Source organism: Psammomys obesus, unplaced genomic scaffold (genome assembly GCF_907164565.1).
Source record: "Psammomys obesus unplaced genomic scaffold, mPsaObe1.curated_primary_1811, whole genome shotgun sequence".
In the NCBI taxonomy this organism is placed as follows: Eukaryota; Metazoa; Chordata; class Mammalia; order Rodentia; family Muridae; genus Psammomys; species Psammomys obesus.
In genome coordinates, this window is record NW_026596040.1 from 22465311 (window position 1) to 22476135 (window position 10825).

At 46.1% G+C, this 10825-nt stretch overlaps 1 pseudogene; it reads right to left on the reverse strand.

Annotated features, from left to right (window-relative positions):
* Positions 1-920: 920 nt before the first annotated feature.
* On the reverse strand, positions 921-1017 carry LOC129688233 (U6 spliceosomal RNA; annotated as a pseudogene).
* Between the last annotated feature and the right edge of the window lie 9808 nt (positions 1018-10825).

Sequence of the window (10825 nt, forward strand, 5' to 3'; positions counted from 1 at the left end):
GAAAGGAAACAAAAACAAGAGATGTCCTCAATTATCCGTGCGTGACACTGGCTGTCTCTAGAGCCAGGCTGTCCCTGGGCATGTAGTTCTGCTGCAGGCACAAGGCTTGGTCCTTGGGTAGGAGATTCTGAACACCTGGTGGGGAAAGTGTTCCCCGGTCTCCAGAGACCATAGACCTCACAGGTGGTGTTTACTGACAAGACAGCCAGCAGCAGCACTGAGCTGGCACCACATACACACACCAGCTTCTGCTGTCCTTCAAGAAGCTGTGAAGGACAACCCAGAGCAGGTACCTTGTGGGGGAAGGACAGTCGGAGAGGCTGAGAAGTTAGGACTCCTTGACCAAGGCTCTGAAGACAAGCAGCTTCAGCTGTGGGCTGAAGAGGCAATATGGATAATGTCCCTGCTCTGGCATTCTGGGCCTCCCTGGGTTGTTCTAGCATAGCCAGACACACTCTTTCCTAAGTATGTGTTCCTCTGTGTCTCCCTCCTATGTTTTTTTGTTGTTGTTGTTGTTGTTTTTGTTTTTTTCTTTCTTGAAACAGGGTTTCTCTGTGCAGCTGTGGCTGTCTTAGAACTCGCTCTGTAGATCAGGCTGGCCTTGAACTCACAGTGATGCCCCTGCCTCTGCCTCCTTCGTGCTGGGATCAAAGATGTGCGCCACCACCGACCTCCTCCTAACATACATTCTTTGTTCCCTTCCATTCACTCTGTAACTCTGAAAGGCCACAGTGGGCTATCCTCTGTACTAGGGGTTACACTGTGCCCCCACAGAGCCTGCAACTGGCTGAACACAGTCCTCTAAAGAGCAATGGTGACTGGATGGAGGTTTTCCTCCTCCTCCTCCTCCTCCTCCTCCTCTTCCTCCTCCTCTTTTTCCTCTCTCCTTCTTTCCTTCCTTCTTTCTCTCCTCCTCCTCCTCCTTCTTCTTATACTTCATAAATCTGTGTCATCCTTGTGCAGGAGCCATGTGAATCTCTGTATCGTTCCATTTTAGAATATATGCTGCCGAAGCAATCACCATTCTTATTTCTTTTAAATAATGCATTTTTTTGTAGTTGCAGTGGTGGTGGGCGTTTTTGTTTTTTTTTGTTGTTGTTGTTGTGGGTTTTTTGTTTTTTTTTTTTTTAAGACAGTTCTCATGCAGCCCAGAGTCTGGAGTTCATGCTCCTTTTCTCTCCACCTCCCCAGTGCTGGGATGACAGGCGTGCGTCTCCATACTCCATACCAGGCACTGATACATCTTTATTTTTAACGACACACACTATACAGCAGTGATTCTCCTTATAAAACATTGACAATATGTGGGACCCTCAAGTGGCTCAGCCAGCAAAGGAACTACCACCACAACTACCACCAAGCCAGATGATCCAAGTTCAGCCCTGAAGACCCACATGGTGGCAGGAGAGAACTGACTCCTGCAATGTGCCCACAACCATACACAAATAAATGTTACATTTTTCAAAACAAAGCCGGGTGTAGGGGCACAAGCCTTTAATCCCAGAACCTGGGAGGCAGAGGCAGGTAGATCTCTGTGAATTCAAGGCCAGCCTGATCTACAAAGAGAGTCCAGGACAGCCAAGGTTATACAGAGAAACTTTGTCTCAAAAAGAAAACAAAATTTGAGCCTCAGTTGTCCATTTGGTATATAGCTATTAAAATATTCATACATACACACACACACATCACTGGGCATTCATAACATACTTTTAATCCCAGCACTTGGATCTCTGTGAGTTTGAGGCCATCCTGGTCTACCAAGTGAGTTCCAGGACAGCTACATAAAAAGATCTGTCTCAGAACAAACAAAAACATACGTACATGTCCTAATATGGCAGCAGACAGAGATACGTAGCTGGGCTGACATTATTTTGCTATTGTTAGGTTTTGAGACAGACTATCATGTAGGCCACAGTGTCTTTAAATGCATCATCTAGCAAATGCAGCCTTGAATTGCTGAGCATCTTGCTTCCAGCTCTGAAATGCTTGGATTACTGTGCTACCTCCACATTCATCTTTCGTTGACTTCTTTTCATTGGTCCATACGGTGCAAGGTCAACTAGTTCTCTCCAACCTCTGCCTCCAGGAACCCCCTGCCAGATCAGACCACGTCAGTGATTTTCATAGTTACTAGGTCAGGAGTCAACTAAGGCGTCTATGATTGGCCAGATTGTGAGAAGTCTAGGCTTCGCAGGTTCATGGTCTCTGTGACAGCTACTCAAGTCTATCGATTAAAAAAAATAATAATAAGCAGCCGTTGACGACACGTACTGAATAAGTATGTCTGTAGGTTAATAAAACTTTATTTGTAGACACTAGTTTTAATTCTGCATGCCATGACTCTTTCTTCAGTGCTAGGGACTGAGCCTAGGGCCTGTTAGGCAACTACTCTACTACCAAGCTGTATCGTCCAGCCAAATGCTTTTGATTGTTATCTACTAATGGGAATTCTAAATATCACTCTTGTAGATGGCTACATCATGACTGGGCAACAGGCTGGGCTTGATGTGGACACTTTGTTAACATTTAGTCTACCCATAAAACACAAACAAGCAAATAAGATGCACAGACAATCTCACTGCTCGTGTTTTTTTTCCTGTGTGTCGCATGAGGAAACCACGTATACCATGCTTTTCCTGTTGTGTGATGAGCTGTGGAGAACATGCAATACCCATTCATACAAACGTCCTCATTCTGCTCTCTGATAGTCTCTTTCATCATCATTTCCTTAGCTTACCGCTGATTGGTGAATACTTAGGCTATTGTCTTTTGCCATTGTAAAATGAGTCATTGAAAAACTCGGGATATATTTGAGTTTCTGGGACATAAAGAGTGCACTATATCACTTACCTATTTTAGGTATACAGCTCAAGGTCAGTGTACTTACAGACTTGCACACTATCTGAAGAATTCCACACCCCTCAGCCATGGTACCCACCCCACCTCCATACTCTTCCAGGTCAGGTCCACCAGGACTCTGCTCTCTGTGTCTCTGGATTGGTGTGTCTGTGGCATTCATATAGACAGAATCATGCAGAGTATTTTGTGAATGGCTTCTTTCAGTTAAGAGGGTTTTCAAGGTTGGTCTGTGTACCACATGTCAGTTTTTTTTTTCATTTCTTTTCATCCTGAATGAATAAGACTCCATTGTGTGGCTCTGCAGTTATTTTTTTTTTTTTTTACCCAGTCATCAGTTTGAGGATATTTAAGTTGTTTTATACTTTGGGTTATTATAATAATGTTGCTATGAATATTCATGTATGAGTTTACATTCTTATTTGTGCTTGCTATATATCTTGGAATGGAATTAGAATAAAGGGTGATTGTTTTTGTTTTGTTTTGTTTTGTTTGAAATGAGATCTCATGTAGCCTGCTGGGTGGTATGTGTGTGAGTGTGTGTGTGTGTGAGAGGGAGTGTGTGTAAATATACATATATATATATATATTTTTTTTTTTTTCTTAAGACAGGGTTTTCTAGCTAGGAGTGGTGGCACGCACCTTTAATCCCAGCACTTGAGAGGCAAAGGTAGATGGATCTCTGTGTTCAAGGCAAGTGCGATCTACAGAGTGAGTTTCAGGACAGCCAGAGCTATATAGTGAGACCCTATCTCTGAAAAACAAACAACAACAAAATCTCGTGTAGCCTAGGCTGGCTTCCAGCTCACTACATAGCCAAGGATGACCTTGAACTCCTGACTCTCCAATCCCCATCCCCCCAGTACTGGGATTTCACCAATAAGATGCCACATATGTGGTAATTCTATGTTGAGCTGCCTGAAGGACTCGGTGGCTGCACTATTCTATGTTTAAAACACCTAAGCTTCCACTTTTTGTGTTCCACCGACACTGTCCTCATCTGCCATTTTTTTCCCTATGTAACTATCATGGGGGATATGAAGCTTCTCCCTGTGGCATGTGTGTGAGAACCAAATATATTCTGAGATCTCCTTTCCTCCCTTGCAGCCCTTGGGAAGTTTGCCATGTCAGTACTCCTGTTTCCCAGTGGTTGGCTGCTGGCTCTCCCCAATACAAACACCACCAGCACACCAATGAGTGGTCTTGTATTGCATCTTGTATATAGGGAAAGCATTTTGATTCTTTTGTAAATTTTTATTACATGTATACTTATGTATTGATTTACTCTGTGTACATGTCTGTAGGTCATGAGTCAGTCTTCTCTTCCCACTAGGTGGGCCCCAGAGTTCAAACTCAGGGCTTCAGCCTTGGCAACAAGTATCTTTTCCCCTCTAAGCTCTCTCATTGGTCAAAGGGAAGCATTTCTTGAAGATAGTCTTTGGAGTCACTGGATTAAGAGGTACATTTGTTGTGGCTGGAGAGATGGCTCAGTGGTTAAGAGCACTGGCTGCTCTTCCTGAGGACCTGGGTTTGATTCCCAGCACCCACATCACAGCTCACAACCCTCTGTAACTCCAGGTCCAGAGGATCTGACACTCCCCTCTGGCCTTTACGAACACCAGGCACACATACAGCGCACAGATATACATGCAGGAGGAACACTCGTATACATAAAATAATAAGATCATTTTAAAAAGAGGTACATGTTTTGTTTTGAAATTAATTTTGAAGATATTAGAATTCACTCTCTGAGAAAGCTGTGCAGGTACACAGCCCTCAAAAGGTGGGTGAGAATGCTCATCCCCGCACACCAGCCCAGGAGAATAACCCTGTCACTGTGCCCCAAACCTGTCATTTCACCGATGAAAATGAGGCATGAACAGGATCGTGTCCCCACCTGTGGCTCTCCTCCTCAGCTCTAGAGTGCCGCCCCTTCACCTCTGTCCTCCTTGCTCGCTCGCACCACATGAGCTAATAAAAATGTAATAAAAATTTAGAGAGAACGGATAAATGTTGGCGAAGTCCCCACAGTCTGCTGTTACAGTCCTCAGCGATGAGGGTGGAGAATTCTAGAATCTTCTTAGTCCTAGTCCTAAGATGAATTGCGAATGTTACACATTCTGTGGGAGTTGTATTATCTTCTAAGGCTTGAAAATGAAACAAGTCTCAGGGATCCTTAAGGAATCACTCTGCGGCAACCAGCATGGCTGTAACAGGTGCCGGGACATGGGGATACAAGAGTTTGGCAAGCAGGCCCTGGGATCCCAGAAAGCAAGTTATTCTGTTAGGGCCTCCCCATGAAATCATTGTGCTGCTGAAAAAAGAAGTTATGGGCCCGTTGGTGTGATCCCAGGATACAGAATAGGGGACTGAGGACCCAGTATCAAAGCAATTTACCAGAAGCCACAAGACTAAGCAGCGACCTGGTTCTCATTTAGGCCAGAGCTCCTTCCACAAACTTGTGACAGCAGAGGCTTTATCCTACAAGCTCTTTAATCCCTGGCTAGGAGACCTTTCCCAGAAGTCCACACAAGTGGCATGTATACATATACATGTACATATACATATGTATGTGTGTGTAAGTGCCTTGCCTGTATGTTTTGTACCACATGCGTGTAAAGTTCTGCTTCTTAACCCAGACAAGCCCTAAATTGAAATTCCAGCTCAGCCCCTCAGCTCTACTTTGCCATTTGACTTTCAGTGTTTTTCTCTCTGAGCTTTCTCTTACTTACCCTCCTGGGTCTGTTTCTAGTCAGTCCTCTCCTAGTTACATGCCTGTTTACCATGACCTACCTGTCCAGTTATAGTCCTCTTCAATATTGCCAACCTCACGATTTGTATTTCTCCTAAAAATTCCCTAACTCCCATTTATATTTCTGTTTATTACACACTTCCCTGGGCTATGTCTTATTTAAATGAGATAAACACACACACACACACACACACACACACACACATACACATACACATACACACACACACAATTTTGAAATCATGTCTACTTCTCCTGTCGTGGGTGAACCAACAGTAAAGGGTGTACAGATTAATTTGTTGCAAGAAGGAAAGTCCAGGTTCAAAATCCACAGCCACTGGAATTAGCAGCAGCTCAGCCTCACATTTCATTTGGCTTGCTGTGAGCTGTACCTCACAAGTCACTCTTCCCAGGCCATTCTTGGCAGAGAGCCTACACGCATTCTTGTCCATCAGCATGTGAGTCAGGAATTGTGGAGGACAAGGTTTCCTTCCAGTGGAGTCATTTGGAGAATTTTAGATTAGTTGTGTGTGTGTGTGTGTGAGAGCGAGAGAGAGAGAGAGAGAGAGAAAGAAAGAAAGAGAGAGAGAGAAAATGTGAATGCCACATGTGTGTAAGAGCCCATGGAGGCCAGAAAGAGGCATTGATTCCCCTGGTGCTCAAAATAGGCAGTTGTGAGCCACCTGACAGGGGTGCCCCGAACCTCTGGGGCACTCTTCTGGGATCCTCCAGAAGAGCAACAATCGGTCTTCACCACTGAGCCACTGCTTCCAGAACTGGGAAACTTTTTTCCCCCCAGTGGATCTGTTTCCTTCTTGTCCTGAAGGAGTTCAGTAGAAGCTTTATATGGTGGGGCACACCAGTAAAGTCAGTACTCAGGAGGCTGAGGCAGAAGAACCACAAGTTCAAGGCCAGTCTGGGCTTTGCAGCAAGATCTAAACACACAGCCTCTTTGGGAGCAGAGTCCTGGTGTTAGGAATACTGGCCAGTGAGCAGTATTCCCGGATTTCTGCAGAACTTCTCAGTTTTGGTGTGAATTCAAACTCTCACTGGCTGAGCCTACCTTTTCTGTATTTCTCAGCAACTCTGTTGAGTGATGATGCTCCTTTGAGGACACACTTGGGGCTGACACTGAGGGGACTTCTGTGGGGTCCCCCCTACATCAATGATCTCCACCTCTAGCTATGGTCCTGGTGTGCTCTTGAAGAACCACTCCTATCCATCCAATTTGAAACTACTCTGTCTCCCAACTGCAGGGGTGGAAGAGAAAAGGGCTCAGTCTCAAAATCCAGCCAGCTTCTCTGAGTGCATGAGGTCTGCTGGCTGGCATGGGGAGAATATGACCAAGGATGAAGCAAGAAGAGATCTGAGTCCTCTTGGCTCCCTTTATTCCCGGCACGCTGCCATTTGGAATCCAAAGCTTCTCAGTGTCCTGTGCAATCAACAGAGAGCTGACTGTCAGGAGATCTTATTGTGCCTCCTGGGCCCTGGAATGTGACTCCAGCTCATTCCCTGGGTGCTGCTTTCATCAGGCCCAGGGTTGAGCAGCAGATCCTTAGAGGTCACTTTGTCCCACTCCCTCCTTGTGTGAGTGGGAGACTGGGGGCCCTGGGACCAAGGACTTGGCATAAGTCACCCATACAACAAAGTCAACTGAGGTATCAGCCCTTAGTTGTGTCAATAACTACACCCAAACCAGGAGGTGATAACAGGCAGCAGGCGGTGCCACAGTGCCAGCCAAGGCTTCTCAAGGACACCATACAGGGCACTTGGTGGCCCGCATTGCCTTTCTCTCACTGTTTCATGTTCTCTGGCTGCAATCTAAGCCACACATACATAAACACCGCTGTCCGCAACTGTAATGGAACCTGTGGCAAAGATGAACAAAATGAGAACCACGAGGCCCCTCCAGGAACCTCAGCTGTCACTGCCAACATTTAGGAAGTGTGTTACCTTAGGCTTGTTTTCTTGTCTGTGAAAATTTATGTAGGGCAAAGTAGGTGTTTCCTCTGGAGTACCCAAACTGTCCTCCTGGGGAACAGACAGAAGCAAGTCTTGGAAGGAAGAGAAGTTCAAAGCCTTTTCCCTTGGGAGATTGTGTCAGACAGGGTTTTTGAGGCAAGCTCCAGAGACTAAGGAACAGTGGGAGGCCAGGGGCCGCATCCACTATTGATGAGAGACCGGAAAAGCAGGCCTGGTCAGCAGAATTAGAGGACCGGGAAGCAGGAAGAGCAGCCATTGCCTGCAGCCAGGGCTTAAGTCAGAAAGCTCTATGCAGCTTTCCACAGGGGTTGTCGACACAAAGTCACTGGCTGGAAACTGTTCCTTTTTCACTGCCAGACTCAGAGTTTCTGGGAAAGAGTGTTTAAGATGCTGTGTCACCAAGTGACTCCCAAGAGGTGAGAGAAAAGAAGTCAGATCCTCATAACTGCAACTGAAGGGAGTCAGTGGTGCGGTACAGGGACCAGGATTCACACACACACCATTCCAATGCAGTGGGAACACTTGCTTCCCTCCGTGGGATGGGGTGTCTTTGGAAGGAGGAATGGAGACACCTCCTGAGTGATCCATGCATTGCTCGCCAGAGGACCTTGCTCATTGTTTGAATGAAGTTAAGAGTGTGGGAACCAATAAACACCTTCAAGCAGGAAGGTTTCAATGGTGGCTACAATGGTGGCTTTTTCTGTGTCCACAGAGTTAGGGATTGAGGTAATTGGGTTCTGGTTTAGAAGAACAATTCATCTTGAAGACAGCATTTTCCTGTGTCGCTCAGGCTGGCTTCCACTTGTGACCACCCCGTCAGCCTCCTGAGTGTTGGATTTATAAGCATGGGCCGCCATGCCTAGCAAGAAATATCTCTTACACAACCTCGACCTTAGTGTGTCTGGGTGTGTGTACCTGAGTGTGTGAGCATGGATGTACATCCCAACTCCATATCCGTCTGGGCCTGTCTTCAGTCTTTGCTCTTGTTCCCTCCCTACTACCCTTCCCCAACCAGGCCAGAGCTGAAGTATTTACATCTCCTAGCCCTTCGTGTCTTCCCTCACTTAGTGGCTGTAGCGACAAGGTTAGAGGAAGACAACGCAACCTCTGGGCTTTGCTGGGGCTCTGGCCCCAGGCTTGGAAGGCAGAGCATTGTGTTGCTTACAAGTCTTGGGAGGGTGTGAAGTGATACTACAGTGATACTACAGTGGCCCGCTGGGCAGGGGCTCTGATCTAGAGGGCTTTATACTGCTGTCATAAACGCCGTGATCAAAGTCAGCTTGGCTTACAGCTTATAGTCCACCGTCAAGGGAGACCAGAGCAGGAACCTGGAGGCCAGAACCGAAGCAGAGGCCTTGGGGGCATGCTGCTCACTGACTTGCTCCTCCTGGCTTGATCAGTTTGCTTTCTTACACACATTCCCAGAGGTGGCGCCACCCACCGTGAGCTGGGCCCTTCCCACTAATCATCAATCAAGATAGCGCCCCCACAGGCTTGCCTATAGGCCAGTCTGATGGAGACATTTTATTAATTAAGAGTCTTTCTTCCCAGAGAGCTCTAGCTGTGTCCATTTGAAAGACAAAAAAATACCACACACACACACACACACACACACACACACACACTCACACCAACAAGATCAGGTCCCTATGCTACTGCACTCAGTTCCTGGGGTAGGCAAGGAAGTCCTGCCAGCTCTTGGTGGACTGTTAAAGTCAAGGCAAACAAGATAGTGCTGAGTCCAGCTTCCTGCCTGCCTACCTAGCCCTTCTGCTTCTGCAGCCCAAGGGCTAGAGACTCTGACTCTTGCTTCTCACTGGACATCTTGCACAAGGCCTTAACTTCCTCAACTCATTGCTGGGAAACACAGATGATAAGGGGAAAGTGTCAGAATCTGGGACAGCACACGGCAGGGACTGGCTGGCCACATCACACATGCACTCGCTGCCTGTGAGCTGAGAATGGATCTCAAGCCTGTAAATCCACATAGGGACCACATGTTTGAGGATGGTCGATGATAAGCAAAACCCTGTCTCAAAAACACAAACAAAACAAAACAGAACCACATTTGATACATGTGTTTAAACAGTTAGAAGGGAGTCCAAAAAGAACATCTCATGATGTGCAGTCTGAAGGCTGCAAACAGACCTGTGCTAGCACACAGCACATGAGTTCACGTACATGTTGCCATGATGGCAGTGAGAACAACTATGGGATAGATGGTGTCTAGTCAGCCTCAACATTTAAAATTCTACCTATCCCTTAACAGAAAAATGCATGCCAGCCCTTGGTACAGGCTTAAGGGTGCAGACTTACTCTGTTTCTAAGCTCTGATCTGTCACTAATTTTGTGATGTTAGGAAGGTCACTTAATCTTTATACACTTCGGTCCCATTGTCTATTAAAAAAGGACACACTAAGCGGGAGGGTTAGCTCAGCAGTTAAAAATCACTTGTTGCTCTTGCAGAGGACCCAGGTTAAATTCTCAACACTCACACAGTGCCTCACAACTACAACTGCCTGTAACTCCAGTCCCAAGGGATAAAAATGCCCTCTTCTGACCTCCGTGGCTACCAAGCATACAAATAGTATCCATATACATGAAAGCAAAACGCCCACAGAATAATAAAATAAATGTAAAAAATTAATAGAAAGGGGCAAGTTGAAGGGCTCTATGGATTGTTTCAAGGCTAAACATGTCAGTGGATGGCAATCATTGACTAATACTGCCCACTGAGTTATGTTCATAGATAAGTGAGGTTATGCTAAAAAGAATTAAGCATTTCTTCTGTGCTTTAAAGTTAGCTGGGAGGAATGATTGGCCCTGAACCTGTACCAGGCAAACTTTATTTTTCATATACTCAAAAGAAGACCTCAGAGGAAAGCAGTCGAAGCCACGAGGGTGTGCAAGTGAATGGGAGTAACAGTGTGGATGGACTTTTGTTCCCTGGGACCCTGGTGGGACCAAGCACTGCTGTCCAGGTAACAAGTTAGAGGGATGATAATCAGAGTGCCGGGGTGGCCTGCTCTGTGTCTCATTTACATGTTATTCAGTAACAGTAACAGCCATAATTATAGAACCAATGCTGTTTTCTTGTCTCCTCTTTGAGCACCCACCTTCCCAAGAAAGGAATTTTGGCTCCTGGCATCCTAAAAGAAAACCAACGTGGGGACAAGTTTCCCCAGATGGAAGAAATCTGAGAAACCTGAAATGGCCATGGAGACTTAGTAGCAA